Genomic DNA, 21,956 nt, shown 5'->3' with positions numbered 1-21,956 from the left:
AGCAGGCCAGGCAGCATCTATGGACAAGAGTACAGTTGACGTTTCAGGCTGAGACCCTTTGGCAGGACTGGAGAAAAATTGGAGGAGTCAGGGTTAGAGGTGAGGGATGGAGAAACACAAGTTGATAGGTGAAACCAGGAGGGGAAAGGATGAAGTAAAGAGTTGTGAAGTTGCTTGGTGAATCAACTGGTGGGATTGGAGAAGGGGGAGCCTGATAGGAAAGGATAGCAGGCCATGGAAGAAAGAAAAAGCGGAAGGAGCACCAGAGGGAGGTGATGGGCTGGCAAAGAGATAAGGTGAGAGGGAAATGGGAAAGAGAATTGAGAAGGAGGTGGGGCAGACAAAATCGGTGGCCACTTGGAGATCCCACCTTTTCTGGTGATGTGGCCTCTTGTATATCGCTGTGATCCAGTGTAGATCGGGAGACTGCTTCCCCAGCACCTACACACCATCCGCCAGAAAAAGCAGAATCTCCCGGTGGCCACCTATTTTAATTCCACTTCCCATTCCCATTCCTACATGTCCATCCATCCATGGCCTCCTCTACTGTCGTGATGAGGTCACACTTAGGTTGGAGGAGCAACACCGTGTATTCTGTCTCGGTAGTCTCCAACCAGATGGCATGAACATCGATTTCTTGAACTTCCGGTAATGTCCACCACGCCTCTACCTCTCTGTTCCCCATCCCCTTGTCCGTCTTTCACTTTATCTCCTTCCCTGCCTATTGCCTCCCTCTGGAGCTCCTCCCCCTTCTTTCTTTCATGGCTATATCCTCTCTCCTATCAGATTCCTCCTTCTTCAGCCCTGTATCTCTTTCACCAATCAACTTCCCAACTCTTTACTCCGCCCCACCCACCATCCTGGTTTCACCTAGCACCTTGTGTTTCTCTCTCCCCTCACCTCTAACCCTGATTTCTCATCATTTTTCTCCAGTCCTGTTGAAGGGTCTCGGCCTATATAACCATATAACAATTACAACATGGAAACAGGCCATCTCAGCCCTTCTAGTCTGTGCCGAATGCATTCTCTCACCAAGCCCCACCGACCTGCACTCAGCCCATAACCCTCCACTCCTTTCCTGTTCATATAGCTATCCAATTTTACTTTAAATGACAATACCAAGCCTGCCTCCACCACTTCTACTGGAAGCTCGTTCCACACAGTCACCACTCTCTGAATAAAGAAGTCCCTCCCCCCCCGTGTTATCCCTAAACTTTTGTCCCCTAACTCTCAACTCATGTCCTCTTGTTTGTATCTCCCCCACTCTCAATGGAAAAAGCCTACCCACGTCAACTCTATCTATCCCCCTCATAATTTTAAATACCTCTATCAAGTCCTCCCTCAGCCTTCTACGCTCCAAAGAATAAAGACCCAACTTATTCAACCTTTCTCTGTAACTTAGGTGCTGAAACCCAGGTAACATTCTGGTAAATCTCCTCTGTACTCTCTTTATTTTGTTGACATCTTTCCTATAATTCGATGACCAGAACTGTACCCAATACTCCAGATTTGGCCTTACCAATGCCTTGTACAATTTTAATATTACATCTCAACTTCTGTACTCAATGCCAGCATACCAAAAGCTTTCTACACCACCCTATCCACATGAGATTCCACCTTTGGGGTTACCCTTAGAACCCTTTTTAAACAATGAAACAACATGAGCAATAAGCCAATCCTCTGGCATCATCTCTGTTTCTAATGACACTTAAAATATTTCTGTCAGATACCCTGCTATTTCTATACTAACTTCCCTCAAGGTCCTAGGGAACATCCTGTCAGGACCTGGAGACTTATCCACTTTTATATTCCTTAAAAGCACCAATACTTCCCCTTCTTTAATCATCATAGTTTCCATAACTTCCCTACCTGTTTCCCTTACCTTGCACAATTCAATATCTTTCTCCTTAGTGAATACCGAAGAAAAGAAATTGTTCAGAATCTCCCCCATCTCTTTTGGTTCCACACATAGCTGTCCACTCTGATTCTCTAAGGGACCAATTTTATCCCTCGCTATCCTTTTGCTATGAATATAACTGTAGAAACTCTTTGGATTTATTTTCAGCTTACTTGCCAAAGCAACCTCGTATCTTCTTTTAGCTTTTCTAATTTCTTTCTGAAGATTCTTTTTACATTCTTTATATTCCTCGAGCACCTCATTTACTCCATGCTGCCTATATTTATTGTAGATATCTCTCTTTTTCCAAACCGTTTCCAATATCCCTTGAAAACCATGGCTCTCTCAAATTTTTAACCTTTCCTTTCAACCTAACAGGAACATAAAGATTCTGTACCCTTATAATTTCACCTTTAAATGACCTCCATTTCTCTATTACATCCTTTCTATAAAACAAATTTTTCCAATCCACTCCTTCTAAATCCTTTCGCATCTGCTTAAAGTTGGCCTTTCTCCAATCAAAAATCTCAACCCTGGGTCCAGTCCTATCCTCTCCATGATTATATTGAAACTATAATGATCACTGTATTATGATCACTGGACCCGAAGTGCTCCCCAACACATACCTCCGTCACCTGACCTATCTCATTCCCTAAAAGGAGATCCAACACTGCCCCTTCTCTAGTTGGTACCTCTATGTATTGCTGCAAAAAACTATCCTGCACACATTTTACAAACTCCAAACCGTCCAGCTGCCCTTTTACAGTATGGGCTTACCAGTCTATGTGTGGAAAACTAAAATCTCCCACAATCACAACCTTGTGCTTACTACAAATATCTGCTTATCTCCTTACAAATTTGCTCCTCCAGTTCTTGCTCCCCATTAGGTGGTCTATAATACACCCCTGTAAGTTTTACTACACCTTTCCCATTCCTCAATTCTACCAAAATAGCCTCCCTAGATGAGCCTTCTAATCTATCCTGCCAGAGCACCACTGTAATATTTTCTCTGACAGCAATGCAACACCTCCCCTCTTGTCCCTCTGATTCTATCAAACCTGAAGCAACGAAGTCCAGGAATATTTAGTTGCCAATCATACCCCTCCTGCAACCATGTTTCACTAGTAGCTACAATATTATACTTCCAGGTATCAATCTAGCTCCAAGCTCAACCACCATTCTTACAATGCCCCTAGCATTAAAATAAATGCATTTAAGAAATTTTCCATCACTTACTCTCTGTTTATCACTAAAGGTGCAAACAACTTTACTATCTCCTTTTTTTTTTTCCTTCTCCCCTACATCTGTTCCTGCACTCTGGTTCCCCTCCTCCCTTGAGATTTACAAACCCCATTTCCAGAAAAGTTGGGATATTTTCCAAAATGCAATAAAAACAAAAATCTGTGATATGTTAATTCACGTGATCCTTTATTTAACTGGCAAAAGTACAAAGAAAAGATTTTCAATAGTTTTACTGACCAACTTAATTGTATTTTGTAAACATACACAAATTTAGAATTTGATGGCTGCAACAGACTCAACAAAAGTTGGGACAGAGGCATGTTTACCATTGTGTTACATCACCTTTCCTTCTAAAAACACCTTTTAATCGTTTTGGAACTGAGGATACTAATTGTAGTAGATTTGCAATTGGAAATTTTGTCCATTCTTGCTTGATATAAGACTTCAGCTGCTCAACAGTCCGTGGTCTCCGTTGTCTGATTCTCCTCTTCATGATGCGCCATACATTTTCAATAGGGGGTAGATCTGGACTGGCAGCAGGCCAGTCAAGCACACGCACTCTTACAAAGCCACGCTGTTGTAGCCCGTGCAGAATGTGGTCTGGCATTGTCCTACTGAAATAAGCATGGACGTCCCGGGAAGAGACGTCGCCTTGATGGCAATATATATCTCTCTCAAATCCTAATATACACCTCAGAGTCAATGGTACCTTCACATACATGCAACTCACCCATGCCATGGGCACTGATGCACCCCCATACCATCACAGATGCTGGCTTTTGCACCTTTCGCTGATAACAATCTGGATGGTCATTTTCATCTTTGGCACGGAGAACCCAATGCCCGTTTTCCCCGAAAACTAGCTGAAATGTGGACTCATCTGACCACAGCACACGGTTCCACAGTCTTTCGGTCCATCTGAGATGAACTTGGGCCCAGAGAACTCACCGGTGTTTCTGCATAGAGTTGATGTATGGCTTCCTCCTTGCGTAATACAGTTTCAAGTTGCATTTCTGGATGCAGCGACTTTGTTGAGTGACAATGGTTTTCCGAAGTACTCCCGAGCCCAGGTGGCTGTAATTGTCACAGTAGCATGATGGTTTCTGTGCACTTTTTGATCTTATTTTAAATCTGTCCCAACTTTTGTTGAGTGTGTTGCAGCTATCAAATTCTAAATTTGTAAATATTTACAGAATACAATTAAGTTTGTCAGTAAAACTATTAAAAAATCTTTTCTTTGTACTTTTGTTAGTTAAATAAAGGTTCACGTGAATTAACATATCACATATTTTTGTTTTTATTGCATTTTGGAAAATATCCCAACTTTTCTGGAAATTGGGTTTGTAGTTTAAATCCACTGGAGCCTCTCCAGCAAACCTACCTGCAAGAATATCTATCCCTGAAACATCAATTTTGCTTTCTTCCATAGAAGCTGTCTGGCCTGCTGAGTTCCTCCAGCATTTTGTAAGTTACTTGGATTTCCAACTTCTGCAGATTTTTTTCTGTTTGTGATTGGAACTAATGATGTGTTGCCTGCTACACAGTGTGAAGGCTTATTTTTGACAATGAGGAAGTGGACAGTACAACCACAAAGAAGACATTTATTCATAAAAGATAGGACCCAGTGCAAGAACTCAAGCTGATCTTGTGCCTCACCCACCTCCCTGCTCAATTTTGTATCCCTTTATTCTTTCAATGTATGATAACTGTATTGATCTGTGTCTTGAAAAGGCAAAGCTACTGAGTGCCCACTGCCCTTGGGCAGAGAGAATTCCAAAGCTTCACTATGCCCCAGTCTGGCAGCTGTCTTCTCAAATTCGGTAATTTAAATAAAATCATATCTTAAACCCTAGGGAGCTTAGACTGTCATTAGATTAGATTATGAGGACACGCAGTCCTCTTTTATTGTCATTTAGTAATGCATGCATTAAGAAATGATACAATGTTTTTCCAGAATGATATCACGAAAACACATGACAAACCGACTTAAAAACTAACAAGAACCACATAATTATAACATACAGTGCAAAGCAATACCGTAAATTGATAAGAACAGACCATGGCATAGTAAAAGTCTCAAAGTCTCTCGAAAGTCCCATCATCTCACGCAGGTGGTAAACCTGCAGCACCGCCAACTTGCTGATGCAGCATACTGGAAGCATCCGACCATAGTCCGACTCCGAGTCCGTCCGAAAACCCCGAGCCTCCAACCAGCTCTCTGACACCGAGCACCTTCTCTGCCGAGCGCTTTGACCCCGGCCCTGGCAACAGGCAATAGGCAAAGCCGAGGATTTGGGGCCTTCGTCTCTGGAGATTCTCGATCGCACAGTAGCAGCGAATCAGGCATTTCAGAAGTTTCTCCAGATGTTCCTCCGTGCTTCTCACGGCTGTCTCCATCAAATCCGGATTGTGCACGGCCCCCTAGTTACACATACGATATTCATTCGGAACGGCCGCGTGCGGTCTGTTTCTCACATCATCTCCTGGAAGTCGGTAAATCCACCTGCCCATATTTCCCCCTTACCTGGATTCACCTATAACCTGTCAGTTTGTACTCCTTTCCCTCCTTTTTCTCCATTCCCTCTCCCCCCCCCCACCATCATCACCTTATTCTGGCTTCTTCCCCCTTCCTTTCCAGTCCTGATTAAAGGGTCACAGCCCAAAACATCTGTTTATTTCTCTCCATAGATACTCCACAGAATTTTGTGTGTTATACTGGATTTCCAGCATCTGCAGACTTTCTTGTGTTAGTAAATCTGTACTGTATTGCCTCAAAGGCGGGTGTAGCCTTCCCTAAATACTAAGATCTAAACTCCACCTGCTGGTCCAAAAAATGCATGCAGTTGCTGTTGCAATCCACTCACTTGCAATAATGCCATGTGGCCCAGTAGGCTTGCCTGCATGTTCATCTAGGGGAATCAGCTTTCGGCCCCGCCAAATAGGGCATTCAAGTTTGGGTGAATGCTGTGTAATGTACCCCAGCACAAACTCAACGCAAATATCGGACAGTACACAATGATTAAATGATTACACTTTATAAATCTTATTTTGTGTTGAGGTTAATAGAGAAACAAAATATAAAAGACAAAGACGCCACTGTTATTAAAGTTATCAGTTCGTGCACAAAAATATCGTTGGAGCTCACGCCTCCGGTGTCCTTCCGTAAATGACCTCCACCGAAACGCCGCCAACCTTAGGATCCTCGAATTCCCGTATTGCCGTCCCAGGATCACCAGGCGCTCCCTGCACTCGTCCTTCCTCTTCGCTTGCCTCACCTCAAAAGCCCGCGAACCAACTCGGTTCCCAGACATACAAGGTAGAATAACATGTCACCCATTGGTTAGTTCCGCGTTATCTGTAGTTATAACCCAAACATCACAGCTACAGGGAACCCCTTACCTCAGCAGTTAGCACTACAGAGAAGTCATTTTATCAGCCTTAGCAAGTAGTATAAAACCCCCTACACTCTTTCCCCCCCCATCAAATTTAGTCATGCCCTTATGACATTAAGATAATTCGCCAACCCTTCCTGCAAAACACAGAGCCCAATCCAAGTGCAGAAAGCAGTGACATAGCTCCCCAGAACAGTAGAGATCATACCCTGTTCCCTAGGCGCTACCTAGGCCAACCTGTCGGTGGGGGGTTTCCTAATTCTCTGAGACCTCCGTACCTCCTCTCTTAACTCATCGAGCTCAGACAACACTGGCGATACTTTGGGTCTGCCTGGCGAAACCTCCGCGATCTATCACTCAAGACCCCTTGTAATTTGGAGCCCCCTGACTCATGTTCAGGCCCCACCTCCTCTCCTTCAAAGTCCTGCTGTACCCCAGGCTGCCCACTAATAGCCCCCCTCACCTCACCTGACTCAGTGAGAAAAAAGGCCAGGAGTCTTTTCCTCTATCATGGGGGAGTTAGCGAATAGCAGCATGTACCACACATCTGAATCTGTATTCCTCTCAGGGGCTGGGCCGGGCCTGGCCCAGTCTCTTCAGCGGTGGGCTCTTCCGTCAACCTGCGTTTCCGCAGAGTCCTCGTACTAGGTGTAGACTCCAAGTTGGGCTCTCTGTTTACCTGCACCTCTTGTCCCAGGGGCAACAGGTGGTTCTGATGGAGAATCTTGACAGGCCCCTTCCCCTCCTCTGGTCTCACCCGGAAAACAGGTAGGTTCAGCATCTGACTCTCCACCACATAGGGTGGGGCCCCCCAGTGGTCAGCCAACATGTGCTTTCCAGGTAGTCCCAAATTTCTTATGAGGACTCGGTCTCTCGGTAGGAGTTGGGGGAACTCCTCTTATTTTCCTGATTCTGCTTGGCGGCCACCAGCCCAGTCAACTCATAAGCCCTTTCAGCTCTTTCCTCATATCAGACACATACTTCAGAGAAGGCTTCGATGGTAAGTCACCCACGTCAGTCCCGAAACAAAGGTCAATGGGCATCCTTGCATCGTGCCCAAACATCAGATAATAGGGCGAGTACCCAGTAGTGTCATTTTGTGTACTGTTGTAACAGTGAATCAGAGGCCCAATATGTTGACTCCACCTGCTCTTCTTGCTGATCTCCAGGGTCCTGAGCATGTCCAGCAGAGTCCGATTAAACCTCTCAGGCTGGGGATCGCCCTGCAGGTGATAGGGCATGGTCCTCGACTTCTCAACTCCAAGCATGCCCAGTAACTCATAGATGAGTCTGCTCTCGATGTCCAGTCCCTGGTCACTATGTATCCACTTGGGAAGGCCGTACTGAACAAAGTACTTCTCCCATAGCACTTTTGCCACCATAGTGGCCTTCTGGTCCTTGGTAGGAAAAGCCTGAGCATATCTAGTGTGGTGGTCCTTGATGACTAAGACATTCACCATGTTGCTGGCATCTGGTTCGATGGACGGAAAATCCATACACACCAGGTCCAGGGGCCCTGCACTCTGCAAGTATGACAAAGAAGCTGCCTGCACAGTTAGTGTCTTCCGCCATATGCAGTGAAAGAACGACTTGCAGTACTCTTCAACCTCTGACTTCATTCGGGGCAGTAAAACCAGTCTTTGAGTAATCCGTAGGTCTTTTCCACTCCCAAATGTCCGGAATCATCATGAAGTGACCCAAGCGCAATCTTCTGATACTTCTGAAGTAGGACGAGCTGGCAACGCCAAGGTCGGTCTGGGGGTGATATGACTCGGTATAGGATTTGGTTCTTCAACTTCAAGCGAGGCCATTTTTTCAGTAATGGAGGCACCGAAGCATGTTTTGTCTTTTCTGCCTGAGCCATGTTTCCCTTTTCAACCACAGATCAAATAGTGCTAGTGCCCGGGTCATCTCGCTGAGCAGTTGCCATTTCCTCAGAACTCAATTTGGGCAACTGCTTGGTCTTCAGAGCAGTCAGATTACAGTAAACAGGGCGGAGCATCATCAGAAGCCCCCAGTTGATCCACTGCTTGATCCGGCATCACCTTTTCCTTGGCCTTCGCTCTCCTACTCCTCGTCCCTGTCCCATCCCTCAATCCCTCATGCATGCATCGGGGCAAAGTATCCACATCAACGTTCCAGCTCCCTGGCCAGTACTTCAGGCTGAAACCATAGGCGACAAAGCTGCCAACCACCGATGGCCTGTGGCATCCAGTTTCGCCGATGTCAGGATATAAGTGAGAGGGTTGTTGTCCGTCCTCATCTCAAACTTGGCCCCGTAGAGATAGTCACTCAGCTTATCCACCAGTGCCCATTTCAACGCCAGGAATTCCAACTTGTGGGTGGGATAGTTTCTCTCAGAGGGTGACAAACTCCGGCTGACAAACGCCACAGGCCTCAACCCGGTGCCCTGATCCTGATACAGGACAACCCCTAGCCCCTCTCGGCTGGCATCAGTGTGTAGCACATACAGCAATCGGGGGTCTGCGAAAGTCAGCACCAGTGCCTGGGTCAACAACTCCTTCAGCGATTGAAAAGCCTCCTCACATTTTGTATCCCACCTCTGTCCGAAGGGCTCTGACGGGTTTAGATATTAGAAACCATAGAAACTACAGCACAGAAACAGGCCTTTTGGCCCTTCTTGGCTGTGCCGAACCATTTTCTGCCTAGTCCCACTGACCTGCACATGGACCACATCCCTCCATACACCTCCCATCCATGTATTCTTAAATGTTAAAAAAGAACCTGCATTTACCACCTCGTCTGGCAGCTCATTCCATACTCCCACCACTCTTTGTGTGAAGAAACCCCCCTAATGTTCCCTTTAAACTTTTCCCCCCTCACCCTTAACCCATGTCCTCTAGTTTTTTTTCTCCCCTTGCCTCAGTGGAAAAAGCTTGCTTGCATTCACTCTATCTATACCCATCATAATTATATATACCTCTATCAAATCTCCCCTCATTCTTCTACGCTCCAGGGAATAAAGTCCTAACCTATTCAACCTTTCTCTGTAACTGAGTTTCTCAAGTCCCGGCAACATCCTTGTAAACCCTCTCTGCACTCTTTCAACCTTATTTATATCCTTCCTGTAATTTGGTGACCAAAACTGAACACAATACTCCAGATTCAGCCTCACCAATGCCTTATACAACCTCATCAAAACATTCCAGCTCTTATACTCAATACTTTGATTAATAAAAGCCAATGTACCAAAAGATCTCTTTACGACCCTATCTACCTGTGACGCCACTTTTAGGGAATTTTGTATCTGTATTCCCAGATTCCTCTGTTCCACTGCAGTCCTCAGTGCCTTACCATTAACCCTGTATGTTCTACCTTGGTTTGTCCTTCCAATGTGCAATTCCTCACACTTGTCTGCATTAAACTCCATCTGCCATTTTTCAGCCCATTTTTCCAGCTGGTCCAAGTCCCTCTGCAGGCTCTGAAAACCTTCCTCACTGTCTACTATACCTCCAATCTTTGTATCATCAGCAAATTTGCTGATCCAGTTTACCACATTATCATCCAGATCATTGATATAGATGACAAATAACAATGGACCCAGCACTGATCCCTGTGGCACACCACTAGTCACAGGCCTCCACTCGGAGAAGCAATTCTCTACTACCACTCTTTGGCTTCTTCCATTGAGCCAATATCTAATCCAATTTACCACCTCTCCATGTATACTTAGCGACTGAATTTTCCTAACTAACCTCCCATGCGGGACCTTGTCAAAGGCCTTACTGAAGGCCATGTAGACAATATCCACTGCCTTCCCTTCATCCACTTTCCTGGTAGCCTCCTCGAAAAACTCCAATAGATTGGTCAAACATGACCTACCACGCACAAAGCCATGTTGACTCTCCCTAATAAGTCCCTGTCTATCCAAATACTTGCAGATTCTGTCTCTTAGTACTCCCTCCGATAACTTACCTACTACCGATGTTAAATTTACTGGCCTATAATTTCCTGGATTACTTTTCGATCCTTTTTTAAACAACGGAACAACATGAGCCACTCTCCAATCCTCCAGCACCTCACCTGTAGACAGCGACATTTTAAATATTTCTGCCAGGGCCCCTGCAATTTCAACACTAGTCTCCTTCAAGGTCCGAGGGAACACCCTGTCAGGTCCCGGGGATTTATCCACTTTAATTTCCTCAACACAGCAAGGACCTCCTCCTTTTCAATCTGTACAGTTTCCATGATCTCACTACTTGTTTCCCTTAATTCCATAGACTTCATGCCAGTTTCCTTTGAAAATACAGACGCAAAAAACCTATTTAAGATCTCCCCCATTTCCTTTGGTTCCGCACATAGCTGACCACTCTGATCTTAAAGAGGACCAATTTTATCCCTTACAATCCTTTTGCTCTTAATATACCTGTAAAAGCTCTTTGGATTATCCTTCGCTTTGACTGCCAAGGCAACCTCATGTCTTTTAGCCCTCCTGATTTCTTTCTTAAGTATTTTCTTGCACTTCTTATACTCCTCAAGCACCTTATTTACTCCCTGCTTCCTATACATTTCATACAACTCCCTCCTCTTCTTTATCAGAGTTGCAATATCCCTTGAGAACCAAGGTTCCTTATTCCTATTCACTTTGCCTTTAATCCTGACAGGAACATACAAACTCTGCACTCTCAAAATTTCCCCTTTGAAGGCTTCCCACCTACCAATCACATCTTTGCCAGAGAACAACCTGTCCCAATCCACGCTTTTTAGATCCTTTCTCATTTCTTCAAATTTGGCCTTCTTCCAGTTCAGAACCTCAACCCTAGGACCAGATCTATCCTTGTCCATGATCAAGTTGAAACTAATGGTGTTATGATCACTGGAACCAAAGTGCTCCCCTACACAGACTTCCGTCACTTGTCCTAACTCGTTTCCTAACAGGAGATCCAATATTGCATCCCCTCTAGTTGGTCCCTCTATATATTGATTTAGAAAACTTTCCTGAACACATTTTACAAACTCTAAACCATCTAGACCCCTAACAGTATGGGAGTCCCAATCAATGTATGGAAAATTAAAATCCCCTACCACCACAACTTTATGTTTCCTGCAGTTGCTTGCTATCTCTCTGCAGATTTGCTCCTCCAATTCTCGTTGACTATTGGGTGGTCTGTAATACAATCCCACTAATGTGGCCATACCTTTCCTGTTTCTCAGCTCCACCCATAAGGACTCAGTAGACAAGCCCTCTAATCTGTCCTGCCTGAGCACTGCTGTAATATTTTCCCTAACAAGCAATGCTACCCCCCCCCCACCTTTCATTCCTCTGCCTCTATCACATCTGAAACATTGGAACCCTGGAATATTAAGCTGCCGGTCCTGCCCCTCCTGTAGCCAAGTTTCACTAATTGCTACAACATCATAATTCCACGTGTCAATCCACGCCCTCAACTCATCCGCCTTCCCCGCAATACTCCTAGCATTGAATTCTCCAACTTCCCGTCCTCTTTTCCCTTTCCCTTTCTTCCCTAAGGGTGGGTAACCGCACAGGAGCTGGTTCAAGGGGTGACTCACTTTGGCCCTTCACTAATCTCCAATAATACCTACAGAACCCCAGGAACGAGTGCAGAGCACTCACAGTCTGGGGTCGCAGCCATGTGGTCACCGCTTCTATCTTTGCCGGGTCTGTAGTCACTCCATTTCACAAGATTATATGCCCGACATAGCTAACAGACGCCTTGCTGAACTGGCATTTGTCCAGGGAAAGTTTTAACCCTTCATCCTTCAGTCGGCCTAGCACCTTCCGTAGCCTCGCCTAATGTTCTTCCAAGGTGGATCCAGATACTATCAAGTCATCTAAATACACCAACACTTCAAGCAAGTTCATATCCCCCACCGTTTTCTCCATGACCCTCTGGAAGGTGACAGGGGCTCCTGATATGCCTTGGGGCATCCATTCGAATTGGAAGAATCCCAGGGGACATATAAATGCCGTCTTCTCTTTATCGGCCTCGCTCATCAGGATCTAGTAATATCCACTCCTCAAGTCCAGCACACTAAACCACTTTGCCCCATTCAAACAGGCCAGCGTGTCTTCGACCCTCGGGACCGTATACTGGTCCAGGACAGTGCGCCTGTTCAGAGTCCTGTAGTCCACACACGAGTACCTTCCCACTTTTCTTCTGAGCCACTACTATTGGGGACGCATAGGGGCTTCAGGATTTTGTGATAATCCCAGCTTCCTTCAACTTGCACAAGTGCTGCCGCATGTCTTCCACGTCTGCAGGGGCCAGTCGCCGCGACCTCTCTCAGTCACCCGGATAATGTGATGAGCGCTCTTGGAACAACCCATATCAAACTCGCCAAGGGAAGAGAAATTTCAGCTTCAACATAATATCCACCAGCCTTTGCTTCCAACCCAGTGGCACAGGAGAGTCCCTAAAGTTAAAGGCCTCAGCGGTCAGCTTTTCCCTCTTCGCCAATAGTTTCTCCCCAGCAGAACTCACAGGGGCGCTAGACATCACCATCACTGGGAACAAATGCGCCAGGGGCATCGCTCTCTTAAAGGTTCTCTCTCCCTCCCCCTCCCCCTCTCTTCCCCCCCCCCATAGTGTTCCTGACAATTACAGCCATCCTGCTTGCCTGTACAACAGAGGGCCTCTGCAACTCAGGTCTCACCAGCACTCCAGCCGGAAATTGAGACTCCCCCTCGAGATCTTCCGGAGCGTCCACTAAGAGGGCCTCGTCCTCCGGCATTCTGGGGAACCTGGGGGTCCCTATCACTCTCGCCACCTCCCCTGGCCGTATCATCTTAGGCTTCGACTGGGTGCACCACACAGTTAGACCATAAGACCATAAGACAAAGGAGCAGAAGTAGGCCATTCGGCCCATCGAGTCTGCTCCGCCATTTTATCATGAGCTGATCCATTTTATCCTATTTAGTCCCACTGCCCCGCCTTCTCACCATAACCTTTGATGCCCTGGCTACTCAGATACCTATCAATCTCTGCCTTAAATACACCCAATGACTTGGCCTCCACTGCTGCCCGTGGAATCAAATTCCATAGATTCACCACCCTCCGACTAAAAAAAATTTTTCACATTTCTGTTCTGAAAGGGCGCCCTTCAATCCTGAAGTCATGCCCTCTCGTACTAGACTCCCCCATCATGGGAAACAACTTTGCCACATCCACTCTGTCCATGCCTTTTAACATTCGAAATGTTTCTATGAGGTCTCCCCTCATTCTTCTAAACTCCAAGGAATACAGTCCAATAGCGGACAAACGTTCCTCATATGTTAACCCTCTCATTCCCGGAATCATTCTAGTGAATCTTCTCTGTACCCTCTCCAACATCAGCACATCCTTTGTTAAATAAGGAGACCAAAACTGCCCACAGTACTCCAAGTGAGGTCTCACCAGCGCCTTATAGAGCCTCAACATCACATCCCTGCTCCTATACTCTATTCCTCTAGAAATGAATGCCAACATTGCATTTGCCTTCTTCACTACCGACTCAACCTGGAGGTTAATTTTAAGGGAATCCTGTACGAGGACTCCCAAGTCCCGTTGCATCTCAGAACTTTGAATTCTTTCCCCATTTAAATAATAGTCTGCCCATTTATTTTTTCTGCCAAAGTGCATAACCATACACTTTCCAACATTGTACTTCATTTGCCACTTCTTTGCCCATTCTTCCAATCTATCCAAGTCTCTCTGCAGACTCTCCGTTTCCTCAGCACTACCGGCCCCTCCACCTATCTTCGTATCGTCAGCAAACTTAGCCATAAAGCCATCTATTCCATAATCCAAATCGTTGATGTACAATGTAAAAAGAAGCGGCCCCAACACCGATCCCCTGTGGAACACCACTGGTAACCGGCAGACAACCAGAATAGGATCCCTTTATTCCCACTTTCTGTTTCCTGCCAATCAGCCAATGCTCTATCCACGTATGTAACTTTCCTGTAATTCCATGGGCTCTTATCTTGTTAAGCAGCCTCATGTGTGGCACCTTGTCAAAGGCCTTCTGAAAATCCTTGTTTTCAAGTTCCTTGTTTAAATTCAGTTTCTGGCCCAATGCGGCCATGCACTTCCTCAAACGCAGCTCGAAACACTGGGTGTACAGATAGGGTCCCCAAAAAGCTCTCACCCACCTTCTTACAGGCCCCCATGAGCCTCCGTACAAGAGGGGTGTTGGTCCCCACCAGAACTGAACGCTGCCCATCTCAACTGGATCCGGACAAACCAGCACTAATGTCTCAAGAATTTCAGACACTCCCACGTCGACCTCCAAAAACTCCAATCTCACTGACAAATAACCATTGTACGGATAATCCCCAGCACTGATGACCCCATTCAATGCACTGGAGATTTGGGGTAAGGGCAAGTGCTTCAGATATTGGTTGTAGAACGAATGGTACAGTAATGTGACCTCTGACCCGGTGTCAAGTGCGGCTTTAGTATGGATTCCCTCTATCCATAGAGACACGCTGGAGCGGGGTCCCACTAATCCGTCAGGCATAGGGCCTTTTGCTTTCGGGGGGTTCCTTCGTACATTGCTGGGAACATGTTCCCCCAAAGATACCAGCCCATTCCCTCACTGGGTCTCCTTTAAGTTTCCCGACACCTCTCCCTGCTTGGATACCCGGGGGCTCACCCTCCGAGGGGCTTTCTGCTGCTCACAGTCCCACCGGAATTGTCCCTCTTCCCCACAGTTATAGCACACGCTACTGGCCGCCCCTCTTCTCTTGGAAAGCCCGCCACCTGCAACCTGCTGCACGGTCTGTCCCCTGGGGGGAGGGCCTCCCTACCAGTCCTATCAGACGAAGGGTCCACACCCACCCTGAACCCCCGTGACCTCTCAGTTCTCAGCTCTGCCACCACCTCCTTTACCAATTCCCGGGTGGAGCTGGCTCTGATCACTTCACCACAAGGGGCTACCACTGAGGATTTTACCCAGCTGACAGTCCTCCCACAGCCCAATGCGTTCTCATCCCCCCGCACCTCCCTGATCAGCTGAACGAATGATGGAGGAGGGCGCATTTTATAGGACTCCAAGCAATCTTATCCTCAGCCTGGGCGCTCCTAGTTATCTGATCCATCCTTAACTGATCCACCTCAGCCAGCCGAACGACCCCCCCCCCCCGCGCCGCAGCCCATTAATCCTTCTTTCTAGCCGAAAGAGGTATGCGGAAAGCTTCTCACTCTTTGCCAGACACGTTTTGCAACTCCCCCAGGAACTTCCCGTCAACCCAAACGCGCTTTCCAAGGCAGCCAGATACTCAGCAAGGGAGGCCGAGGGCTAACTAACTTTCACACCTCGAACTACCTCAGCTGCCACCCCCACCCCCCCCACAAACTTTCAACCAACCTCTGTTGCTTTTCATCCTCGGAGCACTGCCACTCACCAAACAACAGTGAGGTTTGCTCCAGCCATGTCTCATAATCCTCTTCCACTTTGGGGGTGGGTGTTATTCCAGAGAAAATTCTTAGCTTCTGGCGAGGCCCCTCTGCCTTTCTCACCAGGGAGATAATGGCGGATGCCAACTCAGAACTCTCACCTTTCGCTGGGGGACGGGAACTAATCAAACTTTCCAAATCTGACCACTCTTTCTCCTCATCCCTCATTAACAAGAGAACTTGTTCCCTAAGATCTCTGCCCCAGCTGCTGGCAACTCAGCTCGCTGAGCTCCGGTCCCTCCCTCCCTGACAGTTTGCACACGCCACGGTCCTGCCTCCCCTGGGTCACCAATAAACTCAGGCAGCTCCACCCACCCCCCCCCTCCCGTCCATGCTAGTCTGCACTAACACCAGGTCTGAGTTCGTAGCTTTATCAAACTTTTGCGATACGATGTCAATTTTGCCAACAGCTTTAACCATAAATCAAAAATTGAAGTAACAATTCATCCGGGGTATGAATTTCTACCCCACTCAACACGCACTTATTACTGACTGGCAGACCTTCAGCTGTACAGCAGCGCTCGAACCCGGCTGCATCCATAACAACAGTAATTTAAACAGGGTGCTCACACAGCATCCACACAATCAAATCCTGCATATTCATCTAGGGGAATCAGCTTTCGACCCTGCCAAATAGGGCATTCAAGTTTAGGTGGATGCTGTGTAATGTACCCCAGCACAAACTCACAATGCAAATATCAGACAGTACACAATAAGCGATTAAATGATTACACTTTATAAATCTTATTTTGTGTTGAGGTTAATAGAGAAACAAAATATAAAAGACAAGGGCGCCACTCTTATTAGAGTTATCAGTTCTCGCACAAAAATATTGGAGCTCACGCCTCCGGTGTCCTTCCATAAATGACCTCCACCGAAACGTCGCCAACTTTAGGATCCTTGAATTCCCGTATCATTGTCCCAGGATCACCAAGCGTTCCCTGCACTCATCCTTCCTCTTCGCTCGCCTTGCCTCAAAAGCCCGCGAACCAACTTGGTTCCCAGACATACAAGGTAGAATAACGTCGCCTATTGGTTAGTTCCCTGTTATCTGTAGTTATAACCCAAACATCACAGCTACAGAGAACCCATTACCTCAGCAGTTAGCATTACAGAGAAGCTATTTTAATATAACACTACAGAGAAGCCATTTTATCAGCCTTCTCTTTTATACTAACTGCTAACCCCTTACAGCCGAACTACTGTTTGCTTTTTTAATTATTTTCTGAGATGCATGTGCGTCATAAACCAGTGCATCAAGGCCCTTCTGTCCTCTAGTACTTGCAGCATGAGTTCAGGAATTCTTACAAAGCCAATTTAGAATGGTTATGGTAGAACAGTGGTCCCCAACCACCGGGCCACAAAGCATGTGCTACCAGGCCGCAAGGAAACGATGTGATTTGGCGATATGAGTCAGCTGCACCTTTCCTCATTCCCTGTCACGCCCACTGTTGAGCTTGAACGCACGCGAGGTCATTACCCGCACGTCATCCATGTCAGCGCGGGAAGAAGATCAACTCCTCGAGTTTGCAAATGACAACAGGCTGAAAAGTATGTTTGACATAACATCTCTACCAGCATTCCGGATCAAAGTCATATAGCATATATAACATATAACAATTACAGCACGTAAACAGGCCATCTCGGCCCTTCTAGTCCGTGCCGAACTCTTACTCTCACCTAGTCCCACCGACCTGCCCTCAGTCCATAACCCTCCATTCCTTTCCTGTCCATATATCTATCCAATTTAACTTTAAACAACAACATCGAACCTGCTTCAACCACTTCTGCTAGATGCTCGTTCCACACAGCTACCACTCTCTGAGTAAAGTTCCCTCTCATGTTACCCCTAAACTTTTGCTCTTTAACTCTCAGCTCATGTCCTCTTGTTTGAATCTCCCCTACTCTCAATGGAAAAAGCCTATCCACGTCAACTCTATCTATCCCCCTCATAATTTTAAATACCTCTATCAAGTCCCCCCTCAACCTTCTATGCTCCAAAGTATAAAGACCTAACTTGTTCAACCTTTCTCTGTAACGTAGGAGATGAAACCCAGGCAACATTTTAGTAAATCTCCTCTGTACTCTCAATTTTATTGACATCTTTCCTACAATTCGGTGACCAAAACTGTACACAATACTCCAAATTTGGCCTCACCGATGCCTTGTACAATTTCAACATTACATCCCAATTCCTATACTCAATGTTGTGATTTATAAAGGCCAACATACCAAAAGCTTTCTTCACCACCCTATCCACATGAGGTTCCACCTTCAGGGAACTATGCACCATTATTCCTAGATCCCTGTTTTCTACTGCATTCTTCAATGCCCTACCATTTACCCTGTATGTCCTATTTTGATTTATGTATATACATAGGCATCGGTTGGTCTCATGAAACCATGGATTTGCGCCTTGGAAGGTTTCCAGGCGCCTTGGAAGGTAGCCAGGTTTCAAGGTTTTATGGAAGACCAGTGGTTGCCCATGCGCCTTGGAAGGCAGCCAGGTTTCAAGGTTTTATGGAAGACCAGTGGTTGCCCATGCTGCAAGTCTCCCCCCTCCACGCCACCGATGTTGTCCAAGGGAAGGGCATTAGGACCCATATAGCTTGGCACCAGTGTCGTCGCAGAGCAATGTGTAGTTAAGTGCCTTGCTCAAGGACACACATGCTGCCTCAGCCAAGGCACGAACTAGTGACCTTCAAATCACGAAACGAACATGTTAACCACTTGGCCACGCACCAACACCTATTTTAATTAGTCCTACCAAAATGTAGCACCTCACATTTATCAGCATTAAACTCTATCTGCCATCTTTCAGCCCACTCTTCTAACTGGCAAAAATCTCTGCAAACTTTGAAAACCTACTTCATTATCCACAACGCCACCTATCTTAGTATCATCTGCATACTTACTAATCCAATTTACCACCCCATCATCCAGAACATTAATATATATGATATACAACATTGGACCCAGTACAGATCCCTGAGGCACACCGCTAGACACCGTCCTCCAATCTGACACACAGTTATCCACCACTACTCTCTGGTGTCTCCCATCCAGGCACTGCTGAATCCATTTTACTACTTCGATATTAATGCCTAACGATTGAACCTTCCTAACTAACCTTCCGTGTGGAACCTTTTCAAAGGCCTTACTGAAGTCCATATAGACAACATCCACCACTTTACCCTCATCAGCTTTCCCAATAACCTCATCAAAAAATTCAATAAGATTTGTCAAACATGACCTTCCACGCACAAATCCATGTTGACTGTTCCTAATCAGACCCTGTCTATCCAGATAATTATATATACCATCTCTAAAAATACTTTCCATCAATTTACCCACCACTGACGTCAAACTCACAGGCCGATAATTGCTAAGTTTACTGTTAGAACCCTTTTTAAGCAATGGAACCACATGAGCATACACCAATCCTCCGGCACTATCCCCATTTCTAATGACATTTGAAATATTTCTGTCAGAGCCCCTGCTATTTCCACATTAACTTCCCTCAAGGTCCTAGGGAATATCTTGTCCGGACCCAGAGACTTATCCACTTTTATATTCCTTAAAAGCGCCAGTACTTCCTCTTCTTTAATCGTCATACTTTCCATAACTACCCTTCTTGTTTCCTTTACCTTACACAATTCAATATCCACAATTCAATACTGAAGAAAAGAAATAATTCAAAATCTCCTCCATCTCTTTTGGCTCCGCACATAGCCGTCCACTGTGATTCTCTAAGGGACCAATTTTATCCCTCACTATCGTTTTGCTATTAATATAACTGTAGAAACCCTTTGGATTTATTTTCACCTTACTTGCCAAAGCAGCCTTGTATCTTCTTTTAGCTTTTCAATTTTCTTTCTTAAGACTCTTTTTACATTCTTTATATTCCTCTAGCACCTCATTTACTCCAAGCTGCCCATATTTATTGTAGATGCTCTGTTTTTCCGAACCAAGTTTCCAATATCCCTTGAAAACCACGGCTCTCTCAAACTTTTTAACCTAACAGGAACATAAAGATTCCGTACCCTCAAAATTTCACCTTTAAATGACCTCCATTTCTCTATTACATCCTTCCCATAAAACAAATTGTCCCAATCCACTCCTCCTAAATCCTTTCACATCTCCTCAAAGTTAGCCTTTCTCCAATCAAAAATCTCAACCCTGGCTCCAGTCTTATCCTTCTCCATAATTATATTGAAACTAATGGTATTGTGATATACTGGACCCGAAGTGCTCCCCAACACATACCTCTGTCACCTGCCCTATCTCATTCCCTAACAGGAGATCCAACACTGCCGCTTCTCTAGTTGGTTCCTCTATGTATTGCTGCAAAAAACTACCTTGCACACATTTTACACACTCCAAACCATCCAGCCCTTTTACAGAATGGGCTTCCCAGTCTATGTGTGGAAAATTAAAATCTCCCACAATCACAGTCTTGTGCTTACTACAAGTATCTGCTATCTTCTTACAAATTTGCTCCTCCAATTCTCGATCCCCATTAGGTGGTTTATAATACACCCCTATGAGCGTCACTTCACCCTTCCCATTCCTCAATTCCACCCAAATAGCCTCCCCAGATGTGCCCTCTAATCTGTCCTGCCAGAGCATCGCTGTAATATTTTCTCTGACAAGCAATGCAACACCTTCCCCTCTTGTCCCTCTGATTCTATCACACCTGAAGCAATGAAATCCTGGAATATTTAGTTGCCAATGACACCCCTCCTGCAACCATGTTTCACTAATAGCTACAACATCATATTTCCAGGCATCAATCCATGCTTTAAGCTCATCCACCTTTCCTACAATGCTCCTAGCATTAAAATAGATGCATTTGAGAAACTCTCCACCTCTTACTCTCTGTTTATCCTTAATGGAGCAAACAACTTTATCTTTTTCTTCCTTCTCCCCTACATCTTCGGTCTGAGTGCTCCTGATCTCTGTCCCCTGCCTGTCCTCCCTCACACACTGTCTACTAGCTTTCTCTATTTGTGAACTAACCTCCTCTCTCCTCGTCTCTTCAATTTGATTCTCACCCCCCAGCCATTCTAGTTTAAAGTCACCTCAGTAGCCTTCGCAAATCTCCCTGCCAGGATATTGGTCCCCCTAGGTTTCAAGTGCAACCCGTCCTTTTTGTACAGGTCACACCTGTGCCCAAAGAGGTCCCAATGATCCAAAAACTTGAATCCCTGCCTCCTGCTCCAATCCCTCAGCCACGCATTTATCCTCTACCTCATTGTATTTCTACTCTCACTGTCGCGTGGCACAGGCAGTAATCCCGAGATTACTACCTTTGTGGTCCTTCTTCTCAACTCCCTTCCTAACTCCCTATATTCTCCTTTCAGAACCTCTTCCCTTTTCCTACCTATGTCATTGGTACCTATATGTACCACGACCTCTGGCTCCTCACCCTCCCACTTAAGGATATCTTGGACGCGATCAGAAACATCCCTGGCACCAGGGAGGCAAACTACCATCCGGGTCTCCAGACTGCGTCCACAGAATCAAGTCAAGGCTAAATATCCTGAGATAGCCACGAAAGCACTGAAAATGTTGCTTCCATTTCTAACATGTCTCTGCGAAGTGGGCTTTTCTACAATGAATGCAACGAAAACTAAATTGCAGAATAGACTGGACATAAGGAACCCCCTTCGAGTGTCGCTGTCTCCCATCACCCCTCAATGGCACCGTCTTGTTGCACGGAAACAAGCCCAGGGCTCCCACTGATTGAGTGATATTGGTGTGTTGCAATGATTTTATATGTTCATATTGGGAAAATATGTGCTGTTTGTTTAATATCCAAATGTTACTTAAAATGTAATGATGCTATTGACTTATAAGTGACTTATCACTATATTCATGCGCTGTTACATAAAACCTAAAATAACATTAAGATATAGTAAAAGCAGGAATACACAGCCTATATAAAGTAGAAATAATATATGTACAGTGTAGTTTCACTGAACAGAATTGCCAAAAATGATTTGT

The 21,956-nt window shown here is 45.7% G+C and overlaps 1 protein-coding gene across 1 annotated transcript in view; it reads left to right on the top strand.

The window, feature by feature from the left end:
- rbl1 (retinoblastoma-like 1 (p107)) overlaps window positions 1-21,956 on the top strand; it is a 129,112-nt gene that overhangs the window by 24,863 nt on the left and 82,293 nt on the right. The gene's annotated exons all lie outside the window — the stretch shown is intronic.

Source organism: Mobula hypostoma, chromosome 2, assembly GCF_963921235.1.
Source record: "Mobula hypostoma chromosome 2, sMobHyp1.1, whole genome shotgun sequence".
Lineage (NCBI taxonomy): Eukaryota > Metazoa > Chordata > Chondrichthyes > Myliobatiformes > Myliobatidae > Mobula > Mobula hypostoma.
The sequence above is the reverse complement of the archived record's forward strand: the minus strand, read 5'-3'. Positions and strand labels throughout refer to the sequence as shown.